The 8,290-nt window shown below is 42.0% G+C and overlaps 1 protein-coding gene across 8 annotated transcripts in view; it reads left to right on the top strand.

The window, feature by feature from the left end:
* The first annotated feature begins 108 nt into the window (after positions 1 to 108).
* Positions 109 to 8,290, top strand: part of ACACA (acetyl-CoA carboxylase alpha) — a 219,650-nt gene continuing 211,468 nt past the window's right edge. For 3 of the 8 annotated variants that reach the window (XM_054008122.1, XM_054008123.1, XM_054008118.1), the window contains exon 1: positions 109 to 1,292. The gene's annotated coding sequence lies outside the window, so the exon portion shown is untranslated. The remainder of the gene's footprint in view (positions 1,293 to 8,290) is intronic. The other 5 variants (XM_054008125.1, XM_054008124.1, XM_054008121.1 and 2 more) reach the window with 3 other exon arrangements.

The raw sequence follows: 8,290 nt of genomic DNA, 5'->3' as shown, positions 1-8,290 counted from the left end.
GGGGGCGCAGCGCAAGGGGGGAGGAGTTGGGGGTTTGGGGTCGCTGGAAGTGTTGGGGGGGGTTGTGGGCTTTGGCATCATTGTGCTGAAGATTTGTTTGTTTTGCTTTTTTCTGTTTGTAAAAACAAGACACTCTTTAGCCTGTATTTAGAAACAAATGCATGAAAGCCATCTGGATGCTCCAAGGTCCATCTCTGGATTTTGGCAGCACAGTAGTTCCTGCAAAGGTGCAAAATAATTATCAATGATTGGTAAATATCTTCCTCCTGGCCTAGATTGGCCAGACATGCAGTTTTATTATCTAACAGTCTCCTTTGCCCTCTGTGCGGCAGCCTTTGCAAGGCATAATGTGTTCAGATTGACCTGGGCGTCTCTTCATTGGTAGGAGGACTCCTGCCATTTATATGAATTTGAAGGATGTTGTTTTTATTTATTTTTGCAGTATACATGTTTCAGTGAAACATTTAAATTCTTGTCCTTTATTTAGTTTTTACTCTCCAATCGTTCAACTAATTTACTCTTAATCCTGGCTTGCAGATAAATTAGTTTGACCAGGTCCTCAGATGCTAAGAAGTAAAATTAGAGCCATCTGAGGAGCTATCTGTAAAAACAGCAGACACCTGGTATGTTAAGTATCAGAGGGGTAGCCATGTTAGTCTGAATCTGTAAAAAGCAACAGAGAGTCCTGTGACACCTTTAAGACTAACAGATGTGACCATGCATTTATCCATGTTATAAAATAGGGCTAAGGTCCTATCTGCACTACACGTTGGCACAATTTTGGACCTGGGTTAGTGTTCCACTTTGTTGCACACAATTTACGTAACTACCTATGTTTGTAACATAAATGGGCATGCTGATTTTCCTGACTCCATTGTCGTGTATGGAATTTAGTGATGGTAACCACTTACTGAGTTGGATCTACAATAGGGATTTGCACCAGTGTAACTACATTGAGGTAGTCCTCATGTAGACAGGACTCTAATTAACAAAGCTGACATTTAAATTGCCACCCTTTGACTTCCTGCTAAACTGAGTTTACATGTCTGAGAGCAAGTGTTTCACAGACCATCTGCACGCTCTAGAAGATAGCACTGCATCAAATAACATTTGAGAGATTTTTCCCCAAATCATAAAGGCTAGAAACATTTTATATTGCCAACATTAATCTCTGCAGAATTTTATATTGCTCTAGGGGTCAGAGGAATGCAAGAAGCAGTCTGCATGCTAAAAAGAATGACCGGAATGCTCAGATTTCAAAAGAGGGAGAGGAGCGCCCATAAACTTTGGTGGTAAGAAGAAAGCAAGTTTGTTTTAATTAAATCTTTCAAACAAAAAAACCAATGATCCTTTCCAAGACACTGTCCTAGACCTGTGTATCCTTGCGTAAGTGGAATAACAAGGAATTCAAGATATTTTCCACAGAGTGACAACTGTTTTCCATGGATGACAGAATGACTATTACCAATTTAGCTGCAAAATGACCAATAATTCCTGCAAATATCTCATACACTGATGCATCTTCCCTTCATGATAGTCTCAGCCAGGACCCTCCCATAGGTAATCTAGAGAGGAGCCATGGAAGACAGTTGTGAGTATTACTCTTGGTACAGAAAAAGGTGTGAGGTGGAGAGTGAGAGAAGACTCCATTAGAAGAGAAGTTAAGAAGGAACGTGAGGAATGAGACAGGATATAGGATGATATGAAGGTGGATCTGTAGGTAGTAAGCAGTTATCCAAAGCCATGAGATGAAGATGAGGCATTGAGATTGTGGGTCATATTGTTCCTTCTCTCTGCTCAGCACAATTACTGCATTTGTTGTTTGAAGCTGCTTCCTTTCACAATTTGTCTAGAAGTTCCACGTAATGTATAATAAAACTCCATCTCCTGTCAGCTCCAAAATTTTCCCAAATGTGTTTTTAGTGCATTTATAGTTCATTTTCATAGTTGTATAATACAGTTCATGTAATGCTTTTATTGCTAACCTCAGTTCTTTGGAACAAAATCTTTCCTGGTGTGACACTCCTAAGCTCAGTGGAGATATACCATGGAGGAATTTAATCTCTTTCTGTAGTAGCCTATAAATAAGCTTCCTAAAATGATGAGATCATCTTTTCAGCTTCCCCTATCAGGGTTGCCAAAGCAGTAGAGAGAAACTTAGGCATTCACATTCACTTGAGAAGGATTCCCAGGTTCCTCCATGCACCTTCCCCATCCATCTGCAATCTAAAGCCTCGGTGACTGCTTCCTAATGCTGTGTTTGTTGCACTCAGGTCATCTTTCTACTCACATGGCAACTGTGTATCTGTGTTGGATAGGAGGATGTTGGGGGCACCCAGTCAGAGGGATTTGCATCTTGTTTTGCAGAAAGCCGTGCGATTTAGAAATGGTACAACTAAGACCCCCTGTTGAACAAGGTTACACATGCACCAGAAAGATTCCATAACTTATTGCCAAGGCTGTGTCGGTCACGGAGGTCACGGATTCTGTGACTTCTGCAGTGGCTGGTGTTCCTGGCTCAGTGGCTGCCTGAGCTTGGCAGCCCCTGGGCCAGCAGCAGCAGTTTGGGTGTGGGAGGGGGCTCAGGGCTGGGACAGAGGATTGGGGTGCGGGGTAGCACTTATCTCGGGCGAGGAGAAGGGGCTCTCTGGAAGCAGACGGCGTATCCCTGCAGCTCCGAGGCAGAGGGGGCTGGGGGCTCTGTGCGCTGCCCCTGACTGCAGGCACCACCCCCGCAGCTCCCATTGGCTGCAGTTTCTGGCCAATGGGAGCTGCGGAGCCAGCGCTTGTGGTGGGGGTAGTGCGCAGAGCCCCCCCTGGCCTTCCCTCCCCCTACAAGTTGGTGAAACTGCAGGGACATGCTGGCCGTTTCGGGGGAGCTGCATAGAGCCGGGTAGGGAGCCTGCCAGCCCCCGCAACACCTACCCTCTCCCCAGCACCAGCCGGGGTCCGGGGCTGTGCGCCACCACCCACGTCACCCCAGCAACAGTGGGGGTCCCGGGCCATACCCTCGCCCTCCACAGCACCTGTGGTGCCCTCTGACCATCCCTCCAGAGCACCCGTGGCCCCCCCGGCCCAAGTTTTAGTTAGGGGTATATAGAACAAGTCATGGACAGGACACGGGCCATGAATTTTTGTTTACTGCCTGTGACCTGTCCATGACTTTTACTAAAAATACCCAGGACTAAAACGTAGCCTTACTTATCACCCATAACACGGTGGTATTCTAGTGGTGTGGCGCCATGACCACATTGGGAGCCTTTTCTGCAGCATCACTCTCTTCTGGATCAATCAAGTATATTTTTATTTATTGTGATTGCATCTGACACTAGAAGGTCTCTCAGAGATTAAGGCAAATTTGTGCAGATTATTTTTTTATATGCACATGTACATGATGCACTGATGGTTCTAACTAATATTTCATGCCGTTCAAATACATGGTTAAATTCTGGTCATGCAATAAGCTCTGCAGAGAGGTCCACCTATTATCCATAAGATACTATTAACCAGTAGTAATCGCCTATTCCAGACAACCCAAACCTCCTAAAAAACTTGTCATCATCACTGTTCAAATATGACATGTTTTTGTGCCTCTTTTGTGATGTTAATTTTGTTTGAAATTTTGTTTGTGCCCCTGTGGAGGATGCATGACGCTGATTTAGAAAGACAGAATCTAGATTGCTTGGAGGAAATGTTCTGTTGTTCACAACTAGGCTAGAAGGCCACTTTTATTCATTTTATGCAGATCTTTGGCATTTAATTATTTACACGAGAATTTGAGATGAAAGCTGTTCTCTTCTACAGGCTTCAGATGTTGCCTTCAGCCATTCATTTGTGAACCCTGAAGTTTGCATCCGAGATGGGTGAACTGCATACAGTTCAGAGATTCAGTTTGGGTCAACACCTGAAAGTTTGAATCCTTATCTGAACTGGAGAAGGGCCCAATGTCAGAAGTTGAGTTCTGGATTAGAACCTTCACACAGTTTGTAGGGTGGCGGGGAGGAGTTAGTTCCGGTGTTCTGGTTTGAGCCCATCTCTAATCCAAATCTCTTCTGAACTATTGGGGACTTTAAAACTTAGCTCGAAATCTAGCAAGTATCATATTTGAGGCAGTATTTAGTTTCTCCTGGTGCAGGCCAGAACAAGATAGTGCAGTTACACATGAAAATGTTGTGAACAAAACAGTTAACCAATGTTTTGTTAAGTTAAAGATTTGTTTTGAGTGGTTTGGAGGCACAGCGGCACACTGCCGAGGCAGTGCTTTAATGTGGCTGTGTAGTCGCGGCACCAGCGCTGGGAGAGAGCTCTCCTGGTGCTGTAAAAAAACCATCTCCGCGAGGGGAGTAGCTCCCAGTGCTGGGAATGCAGCTCCCAGTGCTGTAGCACTGTCTACACTGCCATGTTACAGAGCTGAAACTTGCAGCACTCAAGGTTGTGTTTTTTCACACCGCTGAGTGAGCAAGTTGCAGCGCTGTAAAGAGCCAGTGTAGACAAGCCCCAAGGCTCAAGAATAAATCCTTGGGAAAAGTAGTCTTGGTCAGAGTGCTTGCCCACACCACCGTGTAAAGTATGTCTACACTGCAATCGGAGGCCACGCTGCAGCGCATACAGACACACCCAAATTAACTTTGATCTAGTTAGCTTGAATAACAATAGCAGTGAAGCCATGGCAGCATGGGCTAGCCACTTGAGTAAATAGGGTTCTGGATGGGCTTGTATAGCCAGGTGCTGTCATGGTTTCACTGCTATTGTTATTGGAACTAGTTAGATCAAAGCTAGCCCGGCTATGTCTACATGTACTGTAGTCAGACTTCTGATTGCAGCATAGGTTTAGCCATAATTAGCCACTATTGATCTCTGCAGAATAATAATCTCACACTTATTCTGATTTCATTTTCAAGCTATTTCTATATATTCACCAAGAGGCACAGTTATGCAAGATTATTTGGCTTTGAATTTTCAGTGGCAGTTGATAAAAAAAATCTTGTGTTACATAGTGATTAGACTATGATAATTGCGTTGATAAATGGCAAGGTTTAATTGGAATAGGTTTACAGACAAAGTTGTACAGAGCAAATGGTAAAAACTGGATCAAAGTGTCTTCCTATGCTTTTTGGTCATCAGTGTACCTAATTTCCTTATGCTTGGATTTAATAATAGAAACATAGTACTTGCAGATTTCTAGGCTTGTGTTTTATGCAGAGCTTTGGAAAATTCAGCAGTTTGTGTGAACATTTTCTTCAGTTTAAATTTGTGTGGCATCTTCTGAGTTCTAGGTTCAAAACACCTCATAGCAGAATTAGTTTGAAACCGAGTTTCACCTAGCTTTGTGTTGACGCTATGCAAAAAAATGCAATAAATCAGACCAGATTTGCTGGGATTAGGTTCCCGTCAAATGAAATTCAAAATAGGCTTCTAAGGGGCAGAAGGACTAATGCCTGACTTTTCCATTGGCTTTCATCTTGTATAGTCATTCATATTTGACAATATTTTAAACAGATTTTATACTCACTTTTCACCGATGTAAATTACTACACAAGGTGGTAGGCAGTGGAGACTCAGGTCCACTGGCTGTACGGATCCCTGAAGATAACTGGTTGGATCTGTTCATATAAACACCCAGGATTTTGTTTTGTGTGTGTGCTGAACATGGGATAATACAATATCTAGATTTTCAGCAATTTCATTTCACTGTTTCTGTGCACACATTATAAAGCAGTGACACTATGGTTGGAGAACATCCATTTCTTAAGACATTTAAAACAGATTGGACGACGCAATGGAGACTATACTGCAGGGGAAAATCCTGTACTGACAGAGGGATGGACTAGATTGGACCTAATACAGCAGTTTCCTCTCTGACTTCTACAGCTTTTGCACCTTGAATCCATAACCTGGACTACATTTCTGGAACTTTAATGTCACTTTGTTACAGTTGGCCTGAAGGTCTTGTATACTCCATGGATCTGTAGAAGGGAGGTTGATGATCTAGTTCCATGTAGTGAGAGTTCAAGAATATGCACACAGAAATCTGCCTGTAGAAATGTGGGGTTACGTTTTGATTTATTTCCCTCAGAACCTGTGCTCCTTTTACAACAAATAACTGTCTGTCCTATGGTCTCATTTGGAAGCAACATTGCAGTGTGAAGGTCCCAAATTAATTGAACTGCTAAACCATGGTATGATCCAATTTATGGGGGACAAAATGAGGAACACAAGAAAATTAGTGGCATGGGATACTTAAAATGGGGCAGAGTTGAACTTTGTTATTGCTAACCCAAATTCCTTATGCTTCGAAGATGCTGATGAAGGGACCTCTTGATTGCTGGCAACAAGCAAGAGTTTAGGCTCCTTTTATCAGCTAGGCTAAATTGTAGCACAAGGAATGGATGCTGAAATCCAGTTTCTGTCCTTTGATTCATACATCCACTTGCCATTGAAGTTGATGGGATTTGTGTATGTGTCCGTAAGGGCAGAATTTGGCCCTCCAGCTCAATGGACAGGGCATATATACTTTTAGTGGGTTCCAGTGTTAGATACTTTTCTGAATAATCATTGTCTTGAATTTAAGTACAATCTGTCTAGATACAAACTTCAGTGTAGCAGATGTCAGTTGCTGTGTGAACTCCAACTACAATTAATCTAAGGAAGACAGAGGGAGAATTTGCAACGTTGGTGAGACTTTTATTGCTTCTGGAAGTAGGTTTTTCCATTATTCCCTTTTTTTCTAATGACCATAGTCTACTGCTGAAGTTAAAATATGATTCCAGGTAGTTCATAGAGGGAGTCAACACCAAGTTGTGTTCCGAGGGGTTAGTTCCGTAAGGAGTGCCCCTAAAACAGGCTAATGTCACTTTCATTGCAATCTGTAACTGTTTGACTCTATATTGTGTAAAATGCTGATGTTCTTGCTTCTCTGAACAATAAGAAGTGAGGAGAAAAATCATGCAGACTTATGGATAAAGCAAAAAACTGTGCTTGGATAAAACAGAAAATTGTGCTTTCTCCTGCAGCTTGCAGTTTTTCAGAACTAAGTCTCATGAATGGGAATGATCTTGGCCGCTTTGCTCCGAGGTGCTTGATATGAAGCTCCTCTCTGGGGAATGAAGGGGAATATTTCAGCATTACTAAATTTAGCAACCCTGCTCCTAAAATCTGACCTGTGTAATGGTCCTCTTGTTTTTTCAGACCAATAAATTAGTGTAACCTCTTCTGGCTTCAATTTGAAGTAGACTGTAGTGGGGGATGGTGGCTCTTGTGGTTGGAAATGGTATATAGAGCCTTTTGCCTCTAGCCTGTCTGTTCTAATGTATACCAGAGTGATTGTGGCCAAAAGTTACTGTCTGGCTGTTCAGTAGCCTATGTGAAATGAGTCAATTCCCAACCCTCTTTGTGCAATCATGCTTTTTGCCAAGCAACTTCACTCCAACTAGAGCCAAGTGAATGATTTGTAATGAATAAAGTACTCATATTTTGCCACTTTCTGTTCAGAAATTTTCACAGATGGCATTTTTCATTTGTTGTTTAGAATTATTTGCCAAATTTCTACAATAAATTTTTAGTCTATAGCTTGTTCCCAAGCAGTTCACTGCAAATATTTAATATTTTAGGTTTTCTGATTGGACACACATGTCACATGGTATTATTTCTGTTCTCTGACTGGATCAGAGTAAATCTTAAAATCAGATCCGTAATGTGAATGCTCAGAGTTATAAATCTGAAATTTGCTCTGCAAAAATTTACAGCATATGCTCAAAACTTGTATGTGCAAACAATCCTGCTACTAAACTAATTTTCTAGGATAATTTGCAGAAAACAAACGTACCAGGAGCATGAAGCAAATTAAATATTATTGAACAAATATTTGGTGACCGCTTTACTTTGTGATATTCACCCTACCCTAAATACTGTAGAGACTCATTTTAATTGGAATTGCAACTGGCATATTGTTATGCTTTGAAACAATTTGGGCCATTCATTTTACGTCACTATATCCAAGTCTGGTATGAATGGCTCCCTCTGTATTCAGGATAAAACCCATAGCATTCTGTTCCATTAGAACATAAAAACGGCCATACTGGGTCAGACCAAAGGTCCATCTAGCCCAATATCCTGTCTTCCAACAGTGGCCATTGATACACAAGCTATATGACTGGTCTATGACTGAACCATTCAATGATGTGAAATTTTTATGCTAATGTTCCATTGAAAACTAAACTGTGCCCAGTCCTTGCTGATGTTCTTTGCTTTGAGTCTGTCAGCTTTTAGTTGCTGCTTAATATACATTTAA

This window comes from Malaclemys terrapin, chromosome 18 (assembly GCF_027887155.1).
Source record: "Malaclemys terrapin pileata isolate rMalTer1 chromosome 18, rMalTer1.hap1, whole genome shotgun sequence".
In the NCBI taxonomy this organism is placed as follows: Eukaryota; Metazoa; Chordata; order Testudines; family Emydidae; genus Malaclemys; species Malaclemys terrapin.
This window is presented reverse-complemented; position numbering and strand designations above follow the sequence as displayed.